This window comes from Gymnoscopelus braueri (assembly GCF_963280865.1).
Source record: "Gymnoscopelus braueri genome assembly, chromosome: 3".
Lineage (NCBI taxonomy): Eukaryota > Metazoa > Chordata > Actinopteri > Myctophiformes > Myctophidae > Gymnoscopelus > Gymnoscopelus braueri.
Genome location: NC_137612.1, coordinates 19,334,919 through 19,358,724, shown reverse-complemented (window position 1 = coordinate 19,358,724; position 23,806 = coordinate 19,334,919). Strand labels below are relative to the sequence as shown.

At 42.1% G+C, this 23,806-nt stretch overlaps 1 protein-coding gene across 1 annotated transcript in view; it reads right to left on the bottom strand.

Moving 5' to 3' along the window:
* chl1b (cell adhesion molecule L1-like b) overlaps positions 1–17,316 on the bottom strand; it is an 89,692-nt gene extending 72,376 nt beyond the window's left edge. Inside the window, exon 1 of the mRNA XM_080423904.1 lies at positions 16,975–17,316. The gene's annotated coding sequence lies outside the window, so the exon portion shown is untranslated. The remainder of the gene's footprint in view (positions 1–16,974) is intronic.
* Between the last annotated feature and the right edge of the window lie 6,490 nt (positions 17,317–23,806).

The window sequence follows — 23,806 nt, the reverse complement described above, 5'->3', positions numbered from 1 at the left end:
CAAAGTAGTAACAAACATGCTTCACACTGGCCCTCTCTCTCTCCCTTGGCCAGAGTGAGCAACAGGCTACACAAACACTAGCCTACTGCTGCAGCTGCAGTGAGTGAGATTCCAGTGTTCCATAGCCTGAGGGGACGGGACCTTCTGATTGGTTGATACGCTGTTCCAGACTGAAACTTCAAATTAAAATGACCAAAAAAGTGGTTAAATGCCACTGTATACAATATATATTGTATATATACATTTTTTTCTGCCTTTAGTACCAGTGGAGATTGACAGGAAACAGGGAGAGAGAGACAGTGAGTGCCACGCAGAAAAGGTCGTCGGGATAGGGATTCAAACCCACAACACGCTGTCAGGCACTCAGGCTGCATTAGAGCCTATATGTGGTATGCGCCTGGACCGCAAAGCCAGCTGGCACCCTTGTATAACATATATCGTATAAAATGGCACTTCTTGGTGCAGCAAGCGATGTCCTTGGAGTGCAGTGGGTAAGCGAGATACAGAAACAAATCTTGTACTTTGTTTGACCCTGGTCTGTGCATTCATCTTCCTCTGTTTAATCGCGGAATAGCCCAACATGCTTCATCTTGGACAGAAGACTCACTGTTGTGGTGATATTTATTTCCACTCTGGCCGTGTGGAGCACGAGGGGCTTACAAGTTGTTTACTTCAAACTGTGAATCGTCAAACCCACTGCCAAGCCCCGAAATAAATCTGTCCCAAACAGAACCTCAGGGGTGTGTGTGTGTGTGTGCGTGTGTGTGTGTGCGTGTGTGTGTGTGTGTGTGTGTGTGTGTGTGCGCGTGCGTGCGTGCGTGTGTAGTGGACGTAAAGGAAAGAGGAGTGTAGGAAAGAAAAATGTGAATTCAAGTTTTTTTTCGAGGCCAATGAACCATGTCATGTTCACCAGACAAGGCAGCCTGTCTTGATATGAATAGGAAAGAATTTGCCAGCAATGTTCTTTTCATATACAGTACAGGCATAAATGGTCGGGATAATACACAACACAGGGTTAATGGGTGTCTGGCAAACTTACAATCCGAGCTCAAGTCCCACGGCACCACAGGTGGTAGGAAAAGACAAAAAGCAAAGGGGGTATTGAGAGGGCCTCAGTGTGTAATGACATTGGATATGGAACAAGAGGAGCGCCGCGGACCCTCCCGTGGCCCTCGCTTGCACTGGTAACCCACAAGATGAGGCAGGGACGTCTATGGCTATAGAGGCTACTGTTGATAACAGGGAACCATGGGGTTTGCTCAGGGATATGATCCAAAGGTTTTAACAGCAGAGGTTCAAACGTGAAGGTTGCGCACCTCCAGTTGGTCTCTGGTGCTGGACGAGGAGTAACAGTTTAAGATGATACAAATATGCACAACTAAAAGTGTTTTACTTAACCCATTAAGACATGGGACACATCTGTGTCATTTTTAGATTTGAGCTAAAAAGCATTATTTTACACTTTGGCTATTCAAAAATAGCAGATATACAAGCTCATAGCGCGGCACCGAGTGCCACGCTATGAGCTTGTAGATCTGCTATTTTTGAAAAATCTAGACAATTTTGTGCATTTGTAACTCAAAACTTTGCTTCTGGGGGTCCCTGGAATACAATATTTTGAGATGGGGGTCCGCGGCCAAATACATATACATTTTGGGGTCCTTGACATTAAAAAGTTTGAAAACCACTGACATAGCAACATAAGTTTTTTCAAAAAACTGTTAGGATTAAGAAGACATTTGTAGAATCGGAACCTCAGGCCTTAATGAACACATAGATATAGTGTCGGAGCGTTTTGGCCAAACGTTATGGCCTTTATCTCACCTGATGAAGGCTATCTGTGTTAAGTAAAACACTTTTCAGAGCAATGTTGTTGTGCAGATTTTTATTATCTTAAACTTTAACAGCAGAAGGTGCCAGTTCAGCAGAAAGACTGAGTCATGCTGGGGGGCATCAGTTAGGGACTCAAGTGGAACATGTTTATGTGGATAAGGTCCCGGTAGCCTTAGTCTCACGTAGCCAGACAATCAAATTACTCTGCCTACTTATATGTCTGGTGATATGAATGAATGAATGGGATAAAACTGCATGGAAACAACTGGGAAAATAAAAATGAAATAATAAGTGGTTTTATCCGCCGTTCAAGCCCATACACCGGATTTAGATTTCCCCAGGCGAATCAGCAGGCGGAGGTCTCTGATCATCATATGGCGACACGAGACTAAGACGGCCTGTTCTACAGACATCTACACACTGGAGAGGGTCATCAAGTGTTGTCCCCTGTGACGCAGCCTGTGTCTCAGCTGGAGACGGTGGCAGTTAGGAGGGGATTACTGAGGTGTAAAATGATTTTGAAAACAGCAGGCTTGAAATATTTTCCAGGTGAAATAGAGGATAAAAGACAAATGCTAATGCATCAGTTGTCAGAGGATTGTCACTTCTCAATGCTCGAGCTGTCAATTATGCTTGCCTTAAGGGGCGCTTGAGCTCGGTGTCAACCTGTCATCATAAGAGCTACATGGCCCTCCCAAATTACCATGACCCCTGCAAAGAACCACGACAGCAATGCCAAGGGGCGCACCGGTAGAGTAGAGTGTGTACACCACATAGGCCTAATTGCAACGTGTAAGCATTGCCCGCATTTCCTTCCTACTCTCTGACCTCAACTTCCTGGTTGCAGCTAACCCCCCCCCCCCCCCTAACCCCCCCCCCCCCCCCCCCACTAAAATGTTCATCGAGTTTACAAATTGAATGTTTACAACATCAATACAAAGCTCCACAATAATGTTGCTGTGCATTACCTCACAGATTACTCGTTGATCCAGTTGCTCAATAGAGAAGATCAGAACACCATAAAGCCTGACTTGCCTGATACTTAATTGCATGGGGGTGTCTCGCGTCGAAAATAACAGATCTACAAGCTCACACAACGCATCACACTGCGACACAGTGTGAGCTTTAAGACCTGCGATATTCGGTGCTCGATATCATGTACAACCATGTATAAATTAGGCTATGTGTAACACCCGAGTTTAAAACCGGGGTCTCCCGCATGATGGAGTCACTAAAGCCAAACATCTTGACCACTAGCCAAAGAGGGAATCCCCCCTTGACCATATACGGCTTTGGGTCTTCAGACAGAGGCTCTGAGCAGGGTTGCCAGATCTGCTTATTATAATTACCCCGCAAGATTCTATTTGAAAATAGGCGATCTACAAGCTCACAATGCGACGCGTTGTGAGCTTGTAGATCTGCTATTTTCAAATAGCTGATGTACATGTTAAAGTGCTCATGTGGCCCATAGTCGCTTCTTTTGGGCTGGTTTTCCTAGACCTGGTTGCTTGTTTCTCTCACAGAATCTGGCAACACTGGCTCTGAGACACTCTGCTACCTAATATGGTGGATTTTCCGCGTTCACAGAAATATTTTTGTCTCAACTAAAATCCAGTCATGGCAAAAAAAAACATTATGAGGGTGACTGATGAGTATTACAGTACATCCATTATTGAGACAATTTGTGAGACAAACTCTCTGGCTAACCACAGTATGTGGATAAAAACTGAAAGGCACTGACTGAAGCACATCTCATTTGCATATGCTAAATGCCAAGCAATTATTAAAATAACATCACAACTGTTAAATGTCAGCGTAATAGAAAAACTGCAAACAAACTGTCATAAAGGCTGCAGTATCTGATGAGCTGTGGTGCTGGATGTTAGCTGTGACTCACAGTGTCACCATTACCAGAGGCACACTGTCATCTCTTTGAGAGACACCACAGGAAACTGGCAGGGTCAGTGGATTGACACAGAGAAGCGTTCATCCATCCAATCCAACACAGTCGGCCTCACCCAATGACTAATGGGGGCATTCCCAGGCCTGAAGCCTCAGATAGCCAAACGGGATTTCTTTGAGATCAACTCTTATCGATTGTTTTTCTTTTGTTTCTCAAAGCTATTGCCTCAAGCCATTACGCCATTTCAAAAAAGGTAAAAGCACTCACATTGAACAGCACATAGCCTTTTTACCTACAGACAAGGAAAAGACAGACAAGGAAAACATATGTACGTCAATTATTTTCCAGGTACTGTGAAGCAAAACTGCTTTGTAGATATATTACTATAAAAAAATCTCATACGTGAAATGAACATATTCTCAAACAATACAAACCAATAAAACTTCATTATCACCATTTACAAACAGTGGCCAAAAGGAATGTCTGCACTGTGTTTCATTTTGTATGATGTCCAATGTTTCTTATATCTAATTTGAAAATATAAAACTTAAAACGCACCATGAAAAGGTATTTATGTAATTGACTCTCTACTAATCTAGTTTTCTTTCCTCCAAATTCCTACACTAGTCTGGAACAAATTACACAGACGCCCTGTGAAAAATGTTTTGAAAATATTATGGCGTAAATAACATAGCCATTGACCACTGAAGCATGTTGTACGGTTCTAGGGGTTAATGCCACCATTGACAAAAAATAAATGTATTACACATTTGCACATGTTACACATCGATTGATTGATAATTGATAATAGATCTATGATTCTACTTTTGGATTGTCTATATTTTTGTTTTAAAGCATCTAGTATTCTTTAAAAAAATATATAGTTTTTGCTTCATGTTTTGTTCAATGGAGTCTCAGGCTGAATCTACTGTAAGACTACCAAATGTTTCTTTTCTAAACATTAGCATTGCGTTGTTCATCATGCATTGTTTTCTGTGACAGACCAATTTCACAGTTTTTTTCTTAAGCCACTCTTTATGAGAGATTCTCTTATTTTTTGGATTGAATAAGTTCCCTCCTTTAAACCACTGTATCCTTTGTATGTCTGCTGCAAAGAAACACTCGTCCAACAATTCAATACTATCTCCCTCTCTTGGGACTATTGCCGAGGGGAAACCCCCCTAAGCTGTCTCTGTAAACAAATAACTGATGTTATTTTCAGACAATTACCTTTAAAACCATGACAGCTTGTGGTAACTAACCATGAAAGGAAATAACATAATACAATATTGTAGCTATTGTACACTGTTTACTTAAGTAGTAATATTCCACAAAAGAGGAACAAGTTCCATACCAATTAAATTAGAGTTGGTAAGTTACTGCCTAAACAGGGAAACCATTCTAGGCTAGTGCAGTAAATTGCTAGACAATCTATAATGAGCAGTGGACTCTAAATTAGCTTAAGATTACTCCAGTAGTCAAATGAGTGCAATGATCAAGCAATTCTGCATTGCACTGATTAGCTATTAGCTAATGCAATTTAACGCTGTATCGCCACGTCTGTCTTCCTGTGCGCTGGTATAGTAGTCTCTCAAGCCAGACTGTTGACTCCCACAATTTTCAAATGCTTCCGTTATACTACCGGGGGTAAAGCGAATGCCCCGCCCCCTTCCCGCTTCCATTTCATCTTTGCAGTCGCGTAAATGTGTCCTACTGTACATCTAATTAATCGAAGCATAGCAAGAGTATATTTCAAGGATATTTTAAAAATGTATCTCCGGGAACAGAACAATGACAGCTTCCTTTCTTTGCTTTCAGGGGGTGTAGTTCCAAACTCTATTTAGCATTCAGAGATTGTGGAATAGTTTTCTGGCTACGCGAGACTAGTGCTGGTATGAGAAATGTTGTGGTTAAAAAAAAGAAAGAAAAAAAAAAGGTTCCGCAATTTTGTGTCAAACTACGTATTATTCTTTGAGCTTTGATTCCATAATAGCCAGAGAGAGACCTTGTGACAAACCCGGCCTCACTTCACTCACGGAACCACTCCCCTGGTACTTGCTGGAATTCACTTGTAAACCTCAGAATGTGTTATGAGGTGGGATCACTTACAACCAATTTGTGGCCATAAAATGTATTCCACAAGGAGTTTTGGTTTCTGCCCAAAACTCTGGTGTTGGAAAAATAATGAGGTCAAAAGGTCTCGGGCTCTCCGCAGGTGGTCCATGGATACCATTGATAGAAACGGGCAATTCAGCTCACCCAAGTTGACGAATATTTCTGGATTCTTACCAGTTTGGTAATTAAGTAAGTAAATAAGCAAGTACATTTTGTTTATATAGCACCTCTCACAGAGAGATCTCACAAAGTGCTTTACATACATACAGTGAAAAAACAAAGCAGGGTATTAAAGCAGAAAAAGGCTGTGCAATTTATCTCAAGCAGGACTGTTTTCCATGTTGTTACACAAGCATGGAAAATAAAGTCATGTACCATCAACAAACGCCTATTCAAATAGTAGTGTTTTAAGGTAGTTCTTAAAAATGTCTACAGAGGCTGCATCTCGTAAAAACTTGTGGAGCATTCCAAAGTTTAGGGGTATAGTTGTTTAACTGAACATTTACTCTGTCTGTGGTGAGAATATTAAGAAATAGACTTTCTGAGCTCTGGCTACACAGCAGACTGCCTGTATGCAGATGGACCAATGAAACTTTCAGAGATCTTTTCACATTAAGTTATTGCAGACATAGCTGAGATACACTACTATAACAATGATATCAAAATATTGTCATGTAATGAGGTCAAAAGGTCTCAGGCTCTCCGCAGGTGGTCCATGGATACCATTGATAGAAACGGGCAATTCAGCTCACCCAAATTGATGAATATTTCTGGATTCTTACCAGTTTGGTATAGTCGTTTAACTGAACATTTACTCTGTCTGTGGTGAGAATATTAAGAAATAGACTTGCTGAGCTCTGGCTATACAGCAGACTGCCTGTATGCAGACGGACCAATTAAATATTCCGAAATCTTTTCAACATGAAGTTATTGCAGATGTAGCTGAGATACACTACTATAACAATGATATCAAAATAATGTCGTGATTGCTGATGCTTTTATCTAATGGTCCGTAATTGTTCTTACTGTAAGTGCTGCAAACTCTGAAGATCTAATTCATGGCTTGAGACAAGAATGAAACATCAGTAATGAGTTACTACTCTTAATCTAATGTAATGAACAAAACCCCTGCAACCTCTTAGATAAGTGATTAGGAAATTTCTCTCATCGGCACATTCACCAGTTACTTTCATCAAATGCTAATGCCTGCCAGGGGATGAAATGAGTCCTTGCAATTAGCTATACATAAAACATAAAAGGAGGATTAGTTGACTGATAGGTCTTACTCATGTGCTAGTGCACTTTGCAAATTGACCACTGTGCAAGGTCCTCCTTGTTTCATGATTCTAATCACGCCAGATCTGTGCTCTCTAATCCTCCATTTGGAGGATAGCACTGTGTTTGACTCCCGGCCTGGTCAGGCCGGTAAACAGGCTCTTGCTATGCAGAGCATACGCCGAGCTGGCATGTTCACACACAATCAACATACATGGAGTTCCACTGGCTGGGACTCCCAGCCGTCCACTTTACAGCACCCAACGGGGCTCGACGCAGAGTAATGAGGTCCCAGGGGATGGCCTGGAAAAGAGAACGACAGTGCCCTCACACTGCAGTATACTCAACCACCCACGCACATGCACACCTGCACGCATTCACACACACACAAGTGCACGCGTGAGCACGCACGCGCACGCACGCACACCACACACACACACACACACACACACACACACATACACACACACACACACACACACACACACACACACACACACACACACACACACACACACACACGCACGCACGCACACGCACACGCACACGCACACGCACACGCACACGCACACGCACACGCACACACACATGCGCGCAGGTAGCATTGACTTCTACAGCAACTGCATGAGTTATTTTAGAGGCATATTTTATCATGCAAAATAGAGGAAGAGTGACAGTTGATTTTATGGGCTCCAGTCAAGTAGTGGCTCCATGATTAGCTGGAAGCATATGTACCATTCATATTTTTTTTGCACTAATTACAGCAATTATGGTACGCAATGTTGTTTGTGGTATGTTATGTGTTACAGTTTCATGAGTCAATAACTGCTCTTATAGTGTAATATGGCACATATTACCATCACAGAAGAGTAAGGCTATACTTCACACAACCCTTTCACTCATCAAAAATAAGATATTTTCAACTGAAAAAAGAATTGATGTGAGGTTTTTTGTCTTGTGATTATTCAATATAAATTGAATAATATAAATAAAGAGTTCTAGAGTTAGCAAATACATAATTATTTTAGTTGAAACTCTTTTCCCCTCAAACCTCCCATATAAACTTTTGTTTTAAAGCATTGGCATCTCATACAGCGTAATACCACATCTGCATGGCAATGGGTAAGAGATACCAAACCAAATTACCAGAATGCACCAGAATAGCTCCGATTCTACCTCGTGTCCTATGTGTCCTCTGCCTGTCATGTGTGTCCTTCCTACCATCCTCGCTGCCCTTCGCCTCCGTGTCCCCAGGGTCCCCTTGTAACCTTACCCATGCAGCCACACACAATACCCTTCATGGGGACACAAAGCCAAGGATACTGTGGTCCCCGGCTCTATTCTTTACATTTGTCACTTTTATGTCTATACTCTTTGTTCATGTTACCTCTATATGCATGAGTTATCTCGAATTGCGCCCGGCAATTGAAATGGAAATGGTGCCTACATTCTGCCGACTTTAATTCAGGGTTATAACTCCTTTCTCAATAAGGCAAGGCTGTCATGTTTGTTGCACCTTGGAGGCCATGTTGCCCCTTTTCACTGAGGAATTGTAGTAATAATTCGCTCTTATTCACACTATAATGCAGCAAAGGTGCTATAAGTGTAGGCATGCGTGCAAGGGATAGAACAATATGGTTGTAATATCCGCTTTAATCTCATATGGTTGTATGTTGACCTACTGTAAGATGTCTGCCAAATTTTTTTGTGCTTGTTTGCTGTAATTTTCATGTGACCAAAATGCAATAATTATAAAGATGAAAACGATTCCGGCTCCACATGAGGTGGAATAACGTTTCAATTCATTCTCTGTTCCGGTGAACGCTGTACCATGAAACCAGTAGAATCATGAAAGCACCGTTCACATATAGCCTAGGGCAGAGGAAACAAAATATACAGAATGGAAGATGTGTGGATGTTGCTGCTTGAACATAATAACCAGCATTTTTCTCTGAATAATGGCTTGTAAACACACGACAGCGCTAAACATCACAAGCTTGTAAGCTCCATTGCCACAAGCAAGTAACAATCTGTAGGATATGGTTAAATGTGCAGCGTTCTGGGACTGGGCTCCAGTTGAATCCTTTTGGTCATGTGAGAGTGCAGAGAGAGAGAGAGAAAAGGAGAACGATAGGCCAATCCATAGCTTTAGGCGGGGAAGTGTGCGCGGTACCTCACCGGTGTGTCAGGCTGACCTCCTCCCCACCTCCCACTGGGAAAGGAACCCCTGAACGTGGGAGATAACATTGACCTCATTGCGGGTTTGTCCTTCAGTATTAACTTTCGAGATTAATTGTCCGAGAAGCACATGCAGCCATTGATCATCTTCACCCACCAGCCCCAATGATGCAGTGGCCTGTTAAATAAGAAACGAACGTGCTTTCTCCCCGTGATCAGAACCTCTTATCATTACATCTCAACCCCCCCCCCCCCCTTCCCCATCCCCCCAAGACTAGGCTATATGGAGGGCATAATAATTCCCAGCACTCCCCCTATCTCTCCCCTGAGCTGATCAGGCTATCGTAAAGGGAAAAAAAGAGATAAATATGCACATCACCATAGAGCAGGCTCGATGGTGAAGATAAATGAATATTTCATGTAACCAAACACATTTCCCTGACATACAGGGCGAGACCGTACCTTTCTGCCTGTCAATGGCAGTAAACATGAAAGAGGAGGGCTCAGGTAGTGCGCCGCGGCAACTCTCAACACTGCCTGCAGCGCTGCATGGGAGCAGAACTTGTCAGTGTAATTGCTTGTGCTGTTAACCCATTAAGACCGGGAACGCATCTGCAGTCATTTTTAGATTTCTTTGGCTATTCAAAAATAGCAGATATACAAGCTCATAGTGCGGCACTCGGTGCCGCGCTATGAGCTTGTAGATCTGCTTTTTTTTTTTTATCGTGAAAATTTGTGGCAAAATCTTGGATTATATATTTTTTTAAGCGAACATTTGTGAAATATTTTGTTCCAGGAACCCCCAGAAGCAAAGATTTGAGTTACAAATGTCCGCCCAAAACATGTTTGCAAAACTTTTCATGATTTTTCAAAAATAGCAGATCCACACGCTATGAGCTTGTATATCTGCTATTTTTTAATAGCCAAAGAAATCTAAAAATTATGCACACAGATGCGCTCCCGGTCTTAAAGAGCTAAAGCCTGGCGCTGAACTTCAATTAGCCCTGGGTATGGTGCTAAAGCTCCACTCCACACCTCCCCACTGTGTCTGTCATGCTAAGGCTTTCTCCTTGAAACACAGTCCACTGTCTCGACAACAACCAGGTATCGTCGGCACAACGCTTCACAATAATCAGGGTTTATGTTTTTACGGTTACACTCTGCGTCTGAGGATCAGTGTAATTGCTCACTCAGTCGCAGCGCAGCAGACTCATAAGCGGGCCTTTGTTATGCATCGCCACCTGCAGCGTGTTCTAGATGGCAGGGATAGGAATTATGAATGAATAGGCAATTCATGCCCGCTTCCTATACAGTATTTGCCAACCTACTGTACTGTATATGAGGGAAAAGCCTGAGTGTGGATTTAGCCTAACTCTGAGAGAGTAAGAGAAATAGTATTTTTTTTAACTCTCTAAGACAGGGGTCTTCAACAGGGGGTCCGGGACCCCTAGGTTTTTTTTTTTTACCTTAACCACTTCAACCCTAGCATCCCTTTTCTGAGGAGAACATTAGCCAAAAATAGCCGATCTACAAGCTCACAACGCCTCGCGCTGCGAGGCGTTGTGAGCTTGTAGATCGGCTATTTTTGGCAAAGAGCTACCGGCGTAGAGGGAAAAAAGAGCAGACCACGTAAACAAAAAAAGTTGAATCTGAAACACAATTTAATACAATATAGAGGGGGTCCCTGCTTCATCTCTCTCTCAGCTAGGGGGTCCTTGGGCTGAAAACGTTGAAGACCCCTGCTCTAAGAGATAGACCAACACTCAGGAATTTGATGTGTATTTTTAATCACAAAGTCTGATACTCTGAATTCCATACGACCCCCCCCCCCCCCTGTATGAAGACACATTCTACTGCTCTACAACAATGTACTGTTCCTAGGTTGAACGCACATCCGTAAGAGAGAGAGAGAGCAAGTACAAATATTGCCAGGAATGCATCCGAAAATTATGTTCCTAAATCAGCCTAGTTCTGAAAGGTGTAGTGCCGTTGCATGCTGAATCTTAATTCATCCGCTACCTGCACTGGCATTATAATTCTCTGTGAGGCTACAGAGAATGAGGCATCTGCTTCTCTCCTCTCCTACTGTGTCTCTCTCCACCCACCCTCTCTCTCAGTTCAATGTGCAACACACACACCCCCACACATCTGTCACAACACAAACACGCCCAGACCTGGACAGGTGCAACGGACAATCACTGCCTGCTTCAATCTATCATATCTTCAAAGCCCATCAAAAGGTATTGTGAGTGTGTTACATTTGCACAGAAATGAAATGATACCTTTAAAGGTATGGGCACAGGTGTTCCTGTGCCCATATACCATGTGACTGGCTGGATTCTAGTCAGTTTGTGTGAATGAGAAACAGATTGCGTAAGCATCACTGACGCTATAAAGTGAGTGTGTGTTCTATAGATGCCAGAGCTGTATGCTTCTAGCCTGGAATCCAGACTGATTCGCTCTGTTCGGCAGACTTTTCTTTTCTCACTTTGTATGTAGGGGGTCCACAGCAAAATTGGATACCATGGCAATTTAAAAATAGCAGATCTACAAGCTCACAGTTGTACATCTGCTATTTTTGAACATTTTTGAACAATTTAAAAAATTTAAAGAAGTGTTTTTTTCATTTTGCATTTTTTTAACACAAATATTCTCTTCTGGCTGGGTACCTGGCACAAAACATTTTCAGATGGGGGTCCACAACCAAATAGATAGTAATTTGGGGGTCCTTGGCACGAAAAAGTTTGAGGATCACACGGACAGATTGTAAGGCCAGGCCCCTTTAGGGTAAACTTCTAGGGCTTATAGCCAACTGAGTCGACCGTGCCCTGATACCATCCACCAAATTATGATCAATGTGCCCGTCCTTACAAACTCCTATTTAGCCTACACATTTTGCTGTCCAACTAGTAAAAGGGAGGAAAAGCTCCATGAAATGAGTCAGGTTGGAGCTGCATGCTAAGTGGTGAGAAGCTGGCTAACGTGGACCTGCTGGGAGATGGTGGACACTTTGCTTGTCCAATTACTGGCCCTTGTTCAAATCATTTGGTGAGAAGCATTCGACCTACTTCTGGACACAAAGCACCACTGCCCTGAATACTGAGAGAGGCTTGGGGGAGCATGCATGATGACAAGTGCCATTAGAGACTGTATTTGGCCTAGAAATTATTGAGTTCGCTTACCTGATGGGCTGTGATAATTCAGTCTACACACATTTATTCTATATATACTTTGCACGCTGTAGTACCTACATGAACCACTTCAAGTCATACTGTGTAACAGTTCATTTTAGTAGTCTATAGGTGACACCTTTTGTAGCTCCGTTGTTATTACAGCGTTTATCTATATGGAAGTACCGTTCAAAAGGAATGCTGAGGGGTCTTAGGTATATAAGTATTTTTTGGAACGCAACAACACATCAGAAACGGTATTTATTAACATTAAAATACATAAATAAATAAATTTCTGGTATATTTCTCAACATTTTGGCATGCGTGTTGGGGGCAGACACTTCTGAATAGAAATAGTGTTTAACAGTGTTTAGAGAAGTTTTCAAAAACACATTGTATGTGAAATGGCTATTGTGAAAAGATTTGATCAAAAATAACTTTTGTTTAATCGTAAAAGTTACACAGTATGACTTTGTAAACCTCTTTGCTTTGTAAAGTTGATCTGTACTTGGTCCGCTCTTTTTCGCCTTCTACACCAAATCTCTTCAGCAAAAATGGTCAATCTACATACATCATCTACATGCTCACAACGTGTTGCAACATGACAAGTTGTGACCTTGTAGATCGGCTAATTCCGGCAAAGGTTCCGCCCAGGGATGCTAGGGTTCAAGTGTTTTAACAATAACAATAACAAACAGAAGATTACTCAAGTGCTTTACAGCAACAAGGCACTGGGACCTATCGACCTGAATCATGTTTATTCAGGTCGATAGGGTATGTTTCTGCACTGTTTGTTTTGATTCTTTTATGAATTCTGCAGTCTCTTACTGGGAGAAACATAATTTAGTTTATTTTTCTAGCACTGCTTGCAGATGGAAAACAAATGACAAATAAAGCAATCTTGAATCTTGAATCTTTTTTTTATATTTTTTATCCCTCGATTTTGTAACCCTTTTTTTTCACCCGGTGCCAATTTGCTAAGTGATCCTGGGCACTACACTCCCCCCACCAGCCTAGGGAGCCTCCTTCAATGCATGAGAGCCAATTGACCTTCTTGTCACCTGACAGGGGGGAGTTTCCCTGGTTGAATCTTGAATCTTGAACTGTATGACAATCTTAACTATAACCTAACAAGCATGAATGATATTCTTGTTTACTGGGGTTTCCTCAAAAGATATTATCTGCCATGAGACACTAAACAACACTGAAGAGGAAAAACACTTTGAATTTTGAGTACATAAATTGAGGTACATTTGCATGCAGCGTAATTATTCATATTGAGGGAATCACGATGTCAAACTGGGAATTTCATGTGGTTATATTTATGTATGCAAATTGGATCAAGTAAACAGAAGCTACTACAGTATACACAAAGTGTTCCACACACCTCCTTATCAAATACAAATACTAGGACTTTATATTAACAAAAATGGCTATTTACTGATTTAAATGTGACTTAAATGTGTCTACTCAGGCTTTTGGGAGCACCCCGGACAGTTTTTAAGTTGCTTGATTCAGTATTTAGATATTTGATATTCACTTGATATTCAATTTTTCGGGGAAAATGAAAAAAAAAATAATGAAAAAAGAAAAACACGGCCCTCTCACATATTAGGAGGACAGGATGAGTCACCAGAACCAAGGACGGTTGTTTTTGATGAATCTAACATGTTAAAATGGAGTTTGAGGCACGGTGGCGCAGTCGGTAGCGCTGTCGCCTCACAGCTAGAAGGTCCTGGGTTTGATTCCCGCCGGGGACGCTGTGGGCGCTGGGGGCGTGTCTTCTCCTCCGCGTCATCAGCGCCCATACCCTAGGTGGGGTTGGCGAAAGGGCCTACTCTGTGTGGAGTTTGCATGTTCTCCCGTGTCTCCAAGGGTAGTTAATACCCTCACAAAAACATGTAGTAATCCTGGTCACTATACCGCCTCCCCCATGACAGCCGGGGCGCCTGATGGAGGGGAAGGGAACTGGTTGGAATAACGTGTTCCTTCCACGTGCTACGTCCAACAAGGGAAACTCCCCCCTGTCAGGTGACAAGAAGGTCAGTTGGCTCTCATGCCTGAAGGAAGCATGAGCTCGGCCCTGGCCTCCCTACTGGTGGGGTGTAATGCTGGTGTAGGGCTGGTGTAGCGCCCAGGATCACTTAGAAAATTGGCACCGGGTGAAAAAAATGGGTTACAAAAAATCGCGGGATAAAACATTTAAGTAAAAAAAAAATTAAAAAAAATGGAGTTTGAAGTTATAATGGGTTTAGGAAGGTATAGGAAGGGGGCGTGTCTGATAAAATGAATATCAAATATCTTAATACTGAATCAAGCAACTTAACTGTCTGGGGGGTTCCCAAAATCCTGAGTAGAAGATTAAATGACCAAAAATGATTTTGAAAGTCAAATATCCCTTTAATTTCTCTCATTAAAGGGATTGTAGGCGATTCTGAGATAAACAATGAAAAAAACTCCTGCAGTTCGTTTCCCCGACCACCAGGGGGTGTCGCAGGGAGGACTTCCATAGAGTTAAGGAGGCTTCTAAACCGTCCATGCCGAATATAGGGTGCTTTATACGGATACAATTCAAGGAACTGCCCACCCCTGCCGGTTCTCCGAATTTTTATTTTTAAATAGGCTCTTTCATGACAAATTGACCACATATATGAAGTTAAACAACTAAATTCTATCCAAACGCTTTTTGAAAAGTAAATTATGTGCCTAAAAAAACGAAGTTTGAGAGCATTTTAAAACCGAAAGTAAAAAGTTCACACGGGCACGGACGCGCACGGATGCGCACATGCGTGCGTGAATTTACGCACCGGATACCCGGATGTGTAACCTAAATAGTAGGGAAAATACGGATTTCAGAAAGAGGAGTGTTTTTCAATGCAGGAAAACACCCCAGCATCATTATATAGTGGCTGATAGAGGGGAAAAAATGCAAAATATATATATAGAGGTATTTTTCAAATATAGGCTTAATGTTGCCTACTATACCTTTAAAGTCTCACATTTTCTTATGACATGCATTTTGTAGGAGGGTTTTGGTGAAGATGTACAGCAAGCTGAAATTCGGAAGTGGGATTGAATTTGTTATCTCAAAACTTTCAAAACAGATCACTTCTGTATTTTCTGAAAAGCATGGTGGAGATGGACAATGTAAGCTAAATGGATGTAGTGCTCTGTACTCAGCAGGAGCCTTAAAAACAAACAAACACACAAACTCATGTTGTTCTATTCATCTACTTAATCAAGATACCCACAAGGCCCTGAAATGTTGTATTATTGGTAGTGCCAAATATGCCTCTGGGTAGTTCTTCTGGATAATTACTAGTATTTCCCTCTGAATCCGAAATATTGTTTCAACAAGGTTTTATCCATCAGCTGGGGTTAATGCAGTAATCCCCCCTTTCTCTCTCTCTCTCTCTCTCTCTCTCTCTCTCTCTCCCTCTCCCTCCCTCTCGCTCTCTCTCTCTCTCTCTCTCTTTCTCTCCCTCCCTCCCCCTCTCTCTCTCCCTCCCTCCCTCCCTCCCTAGCTCTCTCTCTCTCTCTCTCTCTCTCTCTCTCTCTCTCTCTCCCTCACTCTCTCTCTCTCCCTCCCTCTCTCTCCCTCTCTCTCTCCCTCCCCCCTCCCTCTCTCTCCACCTGTCATTCATTTACAATGAAATTGAATATATATATATATATATATATATATATATATATATATATATATATATATATATATATATATATATATATTATATATATTTATATTTATATATATATATATATATATATATATATATATATATATATATATATATATATATATATATATATATATATATATATATATATATATATATATACCTGTGTATTCATAATGTATTCAAGATAGATGATGTGCGTCATGGTAGTTTATATCCATACACTGACACACTTCTAAAAGTCTCGGCAATTTTTACAATAATTTCCATTTATCTCCCTGATTCTACCTGCATTTGATTTTAACAATCACATCCTAGCCTGTAGGATATATAGCATTGGTTCTCAAAGTGGGGTCCGGGGACTCCCAGGGGGTCCCCAGCAAAAGTAGTTAACGCATCACAATCATTGTAACCACGTTATCCATTTATATGTTGGCTATTCAAAAATAGTGATATTTTTTTTTAAATATCGAAAATGTTTGGACAATTTTGAATCATTTGATATTTTTTTTACCTAAATCTTGTCTTCTGGGGGTCCTTGGTACAAATCCTTTTCAGATGGGGGTCCGCGACCAAATACATAATCAATGTGGGGGTCCTTGACATGAAAAGGTCTGAGAACCAACCACTGTGCTATAGTATATTCTACCTGTAAGCTCCAGATCAGAGCTCCAGCATCATGTGTAGAAAGCGGCATGAAGCCAAGTTGAAACAAGTGCAGTCCACCATGCAATCACACACATGTCGTCGTTAACAACAACAAAAAAACAGCAACAAATCAAAACACTTCATATTAAAGCAATAAATGAAAAGTATAACTCACCCTTTTATAGGAGCAACTCGTGTGGCGATCGCTCTCGCAAAAGTTGTATAATATTCAAGCACCGCTTGATGAAAGCGAGGAAGCTCCACTTCGCATGTAATTGGTGGTGGTGGGATGAAAGTAGAATGAATGCCTCCCCTCTCTGGATGCTATTGCTCTGCTCCCCCCCACCCCCTGTAAAAAAAAGAAAAGTACCAGGGCTTCTTCCTCCACAAAGACGTAGGCTACAGAGAAAAGGGACCCTGTCGCAGTCAATAGCTTTTACAAAACCATGGCAACCAAGAAAAACGGCGCACAAACTTCCCAACGTGGTGACCGGTTAAAACACCCTCAGTGACAGCGACATTATTCCACTGAGCACAGAGAATAGGCAGGTTTTTTTGCAAAGGAAAGGCGGAGGGAGTGGATGGAAGGAAAACTCCCCTCGTACGGATGCTATTTGATGAATGAGGGGGGTATATAAGTGAATGAAATAAATAGAACTGGACGTATGTGTGTAAATCAAACTATAATAAATGCATTGTTGACGTTAGATGGCTGTAGTTTTCCCTCTTTCTAGTGAATGAATCCGCCCAGAGTGACCATTCTGATTTAGGTCAGGACTCAGGAGTGACTCTCAACCACTTAAACCCCATATGGTTGAGTGGAGTCCCTCAGGGCTCAATACTAGTATCTTTTCTGTTTTCTGTTATTGAGGGGAAAGCTGTCGCTGAAAATAGCAGATCGACAAGCTTAATGTAAGCTTGTCGATCTGCTATTTTCCTGCGAAAGCTTTCCCCACAATATATGGATGCTGGGGTTTAAGTGGTTAAGTCTACTACAACCACAAATAATCAATCAGTTAAGGAAAAAAAAAAGAAAGGAAAAAAAAATCAGCTATAGCCTATCGATAGTGTTGTTAATTCCTGTGATCACATAATGTAAGCCCATGTGCTGTAGTCCTAGTCCCTATGGGGGTGTGTGATTTCAGCACCTCTGACAGGAGAAGCATCATTAGAGCTCTGCAGTCTGCTGTGTGTGGAGGGGAGGTCAGGTAGCAATCAAATTAATCTCTAACCTCAGTCCAATATAACTGCATGGGCGCCAGTTTCAGGGGACGTGCTGTCACGCGCATTCTGCTCAAAGCTCAGTGATGATTTACAACATAAAGATTCAGTTGAAATCAAACAATTTTGATTTTCCCCTCCACCCACCTGACCTACAAATGGCTACAGCAACCATTGGCTATGATGAGTAAATCAAATGATGGGGCTGGAGGGTATGCTTTGTTTACATTTCCCCATTTGTTGACTTAGATGTTGCTTTAATTGTTTGTAATTGTTTATATGGATTATGAATGTTAAATAAGAAGGGGGTAGGAGTAAATAAGTCTTTACTTCTTCCTACTCCTTTTTGAACATGTTGGGGATGATCAATGATCGCATTTTTTTAATTTGAATTTTTTTGTTTGGTTTATTTCATTTAAAAAAATATATTATGGCTTTCATTGTTATTTGTTTTTATAGTTTTTACCTGCAAGTTCAAAATAAAGATGATCAAATCAAATAAAAATGATGTAGGAGATGGGTTTGATCTTGCTCTGGTCATTCACAGAGGCGCCACATTTCTACATGGGGGAGCTCAAATTAAGCTTAACTAAAGTGGTCCTTATAGGAGAACCTTAATTGTTGTTAACTCCAAATAACTTCCTTGGCTGTGGAGGATTCTTTGCCCACCGGCACCAATTAATGCTCTAAAAGGCATCATCTTCAGCACAAAGAATGGAAAAGAGAAATGACTCGAATCCAAATAATCTGATTCAGGGCATTATGTTCACGCCAACTGAGTTACATAATACCCTTGACTGAGCAATAAGTGTAACCGGATATTTTCCACCAGGCACTTTTCAAGAGGCACATACAATGTATGTGTGCTCCATCAAATTAAATTGGATTTCCTGGACATCCAAAGCATCTGCCTCCTTCCTGAACAAAGTGTCTCCTCTGTGGGATATGTGATTGTTTAAGCAACCCAACCTGGCCTTAGGGGCACCAGGATCCTAGAAGGTTCCAACGCTATTGTAGAAGACCAACTTTCTATAGAAGATTTATCGATTGTGGTTCTCATCGATTCCTCATTTCAGTTTCATAAAGGTAAAAAAAAATGAAAAGAAAAGAAAGATTCTACTAACTGTGTGTATTAGCAGTACCTGAGATAGAGCCGAAGCTGAAACTTATTTTCCTGAAAATACTGGTGTTTAAATTAACCAAACACAATTGTCCCTGTGAACTCATTTTACATACTGTAAATAATCGTCAACTTTAAGAAATGTATAGTAACCTCTCATACCTTGATTCCATGGCGACACAATGGAAAGCAGTGGCAGTGGTACTTCAATGGTACTGCAATGATCCAATTATCCAGGGAAACATTTTTTTTAATTGTATGACCTACAGGCCAAAACATAAAGCAGCCCACCTGTATAATTATACACTGCAAATCTAACTAATAGAAGAGGATGACTGCAGCTACAATATATTAATTAACACATATTTAACATGTCGGCCAATGTAATTTCTTGGGTGATAATGTGGTGTGCATGAACCTTGATAATTTAAGAGAAGTTACCGCACAACATGGCTTCATAACATATGCTCTGTATACCACCACCACCACTAGACACAGCAATGCCTCATTATGTTTTCCGAGAATGCAAAATTTCCAATGGAGACTGAGTGAGAGGAAAAGAATGAGCTGGTGCGCTCAAAGTAGGGTTTGAAAACAGAGGGTACCTCTGTCAAAGGTGTCAAAGTTCATGGGCAGTGCATGAATGAATGCCCCCCCTATCGTCTTGCTTCCGCCTTGTTTTTTCTGATGTGTGTGTTCCCCCATCTCTCATCTCTCTCTCTCTCTCTCTCTCCCCCCTCCCTCTCTCTCTCTCTCTCTCTCTCTCTCTCTCTCTCTCTCTCTCTCTCTCTCTCCCTCTCTCTCTCTCCCCTTCTGTACCGTGGAGTATCACTGTGGGGCAGAAATCCCCTCATTGACGTCTGTAGGGCTGCATAATGAGAATAAATGAGCTGGAAGTAAATATGCAGGCTGTTTGCTGCTAGCAGCTCTATTCCAGTCAGCCCATAGGCTTTCATCAAAAATTAAGATGGATTGTGTTACCAAAAGCCAATAACAATGTGTTTTATTTATCAAATGCTGAATTCAAGGGCTGTTTCAAAGAATGACACGTAATGATACAGTCTGGCAAAATTGGAACATTTTGTTAGTATGGTAGTTCGTGTATGATGATTAATTTAGCTGAACATAAAGCTTACTTATTTAGAGCTGGCAAGATGATCCAATGTGTTGGATATATACCATACAATTTGCACAGTATATCAGCTCACACATTAGACAAACAGTGCACTTTTTAAAGCTGCATCCATCACAGTGAAGTCAGCCTTTATTAAACAGATCGGTAGTCTACTGATGTGGATCACTAACTCCTCTCAAGAGGTCCACCTTCCCCCAACCTCACAATTTCCTTGGGAGTTCCAGCCGCGGCTGCACCCTAGAAGACAGGCAACATATGTAGGTGCTTTTAGACTCATCAAATAGTAAGTGGATTCCCGTGAGAAACCCATGCAAAAGAAGACACATTTGGTCGAAAATAGGCAAAGACAAAAACATGCCCTATCCAACGCAAGAGCCACGCCCGACAGATTCATGAATATCATCAAGTCAACAGGAGTTGCTATTGTGACATTTGACGGGTTGCTCAGTTAGCTTGACTGCAGACTATCAGCAACACACAAGAAATGGATTTGTGGGCTTTTTTTTCTCTGCATTATTTTTTTTCATGGAGCTGCCACAACACAGCAAGAGCTAAACTCACTAGCCAGAGATGTTTGCAAACAGTTGTTTGTTTAAGTTGTCACGGTAGATTAAGCTCCTCTCAGAATCCAAAAAAAGAAAAGCAGAAACCTCTCCTTGTTAGAGCACAGACTTCCATTAAAACATAAAATGCTCTAGAAATAAAAGACTAATGGTCCAACGGGTTTAATATAATGTTATATTATAATTCTGATGGGAGCTTGATTTGAAAAATAAATGGTGGCTTAGGCTTATTAAGATTGTTCATTTCTGAAAACATTGATTGTTGTTATATAATGCAGTATCAGCCATGAATTACTAAATGGGTAACCAGAACGCTGAATAACAACCTAGTAGTCTGACCCTTTTTTATTTTTTCGCGGGAACGCTTGGTACAAGCGGCCCGCTTGGTGAGAACAGTCGCTACCAGCGATGTGATGCACTCAGCCCGCTTGGTGAGAACAGTCGGCACCAGCGAGCCGGAACACTCGGCCCGCTTGGTGAGAACAGACTACAGCCCCTTATATTAAGTTAGGAACTAGTTTGGCAAAAACATATAAAATGACGGAGGCGCGCCGTCTGAAGCGGACTTGAGCCACGAGAGGCACCGCCAAGCGAGCCGCGAGCGAGTCGCCATGCTCAACATTGCAAAGTCCGCTTGAGCCCGACTGAGCGCCGTTCGAGTTACGGTCCAATACGGACAGAATCGAAAAAGTCTAGGTAACTCCGAGACGTCAAACGTGGCCGAGTAGGTTCTGTTGGCCGAAGATACCAGTTCAGAGGCTGTCGGATTTATGACCGTTCCGAGGTCGCCGGATTTGACTGGGCCGACCATTCCGTTCTAGTATTCGCTAAATGTAATGTATGAATGTATGTGCTCTTTGCTCATCAAAACATGACATCAACCTATAAAAAATACAATGCAGACTGCCAGTGTGTCTCCAACACATACTGAGAAATGGTTAGAAGTGTGAAATGGATATACTGTGTAAGAGCCACTTACACAGTATCCCATAAGAGACCCTCACACCAAAGCTGCTGAGAGTACGCTTCCTTCCTGCGCCATCCACCACCATGAGAATGTGTGAGTAACATCTGTGGCTTCTCTGTTTCTTCTGATGAACACCCCCAACCCCCCCTCTGTGCTGGACTGGAATGCGTTGGAGGCACAGCCGTAGTTTTCAATTCGTAATTAATATCAGCAGCAGGCTGGGAGAGGGCGTTGTCCTGTGGCAGATTGTGCCACGTGTAGGGCGCTCTCCCTCGAGACCAGCCGCGCTCTGCCTGTGGGCTTCATCACGCCCTCACGGAATCATTTACTCTTAATGAGCAAAACAAGGTGCACCTCCAGTACTCGCCCGATAAAGACCTGGGGACAGCACAGGAAGGGCAGGAGGGGGGCTCTCAACATGAGGCCTGTTTCCATAGCAATGCAGATCTTGTGGATATTAAATTTTAGTTGAGATGAGCAGAACAGACGCCATCGGACTCGGAGCCATTAGAGGAAGGATATTCCTCGTTTGCATTTGTCATACCGTATAAACATTGGTCCACTTGATAAAGATGAAGTGTAATGATAAAGTGTGAGTGTGTGTGTGTGTGTGTGTGTGTGTGTGTGTGTGTGTGTGTTGTGTGTGTGTGTGTGTGTGTGTGTGTGTGTGTGTGTGTGTGTGTGTGTGCACGCGCGCCAATTTCTGCACATTGAATGGATTTAACTATGTTTGCATTATAGAGCAGTACACTGTAAATGATGCCGATATTTACCGTCCCGGGGGGAAACGGAGATGAATCAGTCTGAATCAGTTTATTAAATGTTGACCAGTTTGTGCTATTGCATTATATTGCAAAAGACATAACTGTAATACCATGCTATAATACAAGCAAATTGAAGTGAGAAATGTTGGCCTGACTTTCACATTTGGAGCACATGGGGCCGTTATTGCACAATTGCAGGGACTTTTAGATGTAATTTTGCTGTTTATGGTCAGCAAAGAGAAAGCCTTGAGGCACCGGACCAAAGCGGATGGGCCAGTCAGTGTCTTCGCACTCCTCCTGTGAAAGAATTTACCATACTATAATTAAATTTCTTAGTGGATGGATGCAACACAATGGCTGTGTGATCATGCAAATAATTGCCCTGCCACTTGCCGCTCGGGCAGATTGGTTGGCAGGCACATCCATAATCAGATGTCTCTGAATACGAGCAAAGAATTCAGTGATGTTTGGACACTGGCTCATTATTGTCTAAATGAATGTTTGCTGGGGAAAAAAAACAACAACCACAGCAGCATTACGATATGAACGGCTGAGTCTTGCAGGAATGTTGTAGAAAAATTGTCATTCAGCAGATTCATTACTACAGAGGCTCGTCCGTGCTCTGATCGAGCCCCCATGCATCAGCCATTGTTCTACAAGTCGAGATGGCTCAAAATGAGGGATGCAGGAATGTTACAGCCCTTTTCAGGGCTCTGCACGGTGACTCTTCACTCCCAGCGGAGGTTCATAAGCGGGGTAATAGAATTGGGCCCACGGGATAACAGGGGTGTGATTCTGTCTGTTTCAATTAAATGTCTCTTGGTGCCATCAGAGGCGGGACTCTACATGTTGGGTAGCAGGACAAACACTGCCCACGGGGGAGACGCTGGAGATTGCTAATAACCAGGGGAGTGGATTTAAAAGACCCATGGCCAACAAATCAATAACAGCAGGGAACTAAAACCCCTTCTAATCAAGGAGGACCCAGGAGCCCTGGGGCTAATTATAAATAGAAACAAAGGAAATCGATAGGAATAAGCCCTCATATTTGCCATCTTCATACTCGCCTCTTGATCTCTGGAGTGTTGATAGAGTGCAATCACGCTGTGATCAACCGTTTCCTGATGTTGAACTATTGGATACAGCATGGGATAGATAGAGAGATAGACAGACAGACAGACAGACAGACAGACAGACAGACAGACAGACAGACAGACAGACAGACAGACAGACAGAC